Source organism: Galeopterus variegatus, unplaced genomic scaffold (genome assembly GCF_000696425.1).
Source record: "Galeopterus variegatus unplaced genomic scaffold, G_variegatus-3.0.2 Scaffold307, whole genome shotgun sequence".
NCBI lineage: Eukaryota > Metazoa > Chordata > Mammalia > Dermoptera > Cynocephalidae > Galeopterus > Galeopterus variegatus.
In genome coordinates, this window is record NW_007726418.1 from 171112 (window position 1) to 172005 (window position 894).

An 894-nucleotide genomic window follows, 5' to 3' on the forward strand; every position below is an offset into this window, starting at 1 on the left:
GGGATCCGAACCCTCGGGCAGGAGTGCCGCCGCGCTTCCCAAGCGGCGCACTTATCCAGTGTGCCACCGGGCCAGCCCTAGGGGAAAGCATTTTTAAGCAGGTTGGAGTTTGGGGCTTCTGGACTAGTCCTTAAGAGTATTGACATTTGTCATGGATTATCTTTCAAAGGAGTTCTAAAGATGATTACCTCTTTTTATAATCCCTGAAAATTGAGGTAGCACAGTTTGCCACTGACTATAATGTATTTTATTCTTAGTATAATTTCCCCAATCCCTTTCATGTTCTTAACTCCTACCCAGAAATTGAGCTCAAGAAGATTAAGTGAAGATAGCCTTTTACTGGCATTTGGAATAGTTTCTAAGCTCTGAATCTTACATACTTTTAAAAATACGACTATTAAAAAAAACCAAGTTGATTCTGAAATGTTTGGTTATTTGGAACACATGCTAGATTTTTCCATAGCAACTGTCTTGTGAGCATTGGTTTGGGCCATTAATTATCATTAATGGGAATGTGGTAGAAATATCACATATGCTTTCCCCTCTCTATTTATGAAGATTATGTTCCCAAAACCTACCACAGAGGTATTCCTAATTGAGGGAATTAATATGAGGAAAATTAAGCCTGCGAAAACATTCTAAATATGTTATGCTATGAAAATGTGTATATTCTATCAAAAGGAAATGTCGTTTTTATATTTCCTGAATGAAAAATAACAGCAATTATAGAAATATTTGCTGACACAGTAAATATTCAATAAATATTTATTTGGTGAATTAATATATTTTAATGAGCTTTCACCCACAAAAACCTTTTTAGGAATTTCCTGAGGTGTAGATATTTAGAGTAATAATTATACACTACTATCTTTGGAATCTTGAGTGGAGAATAGA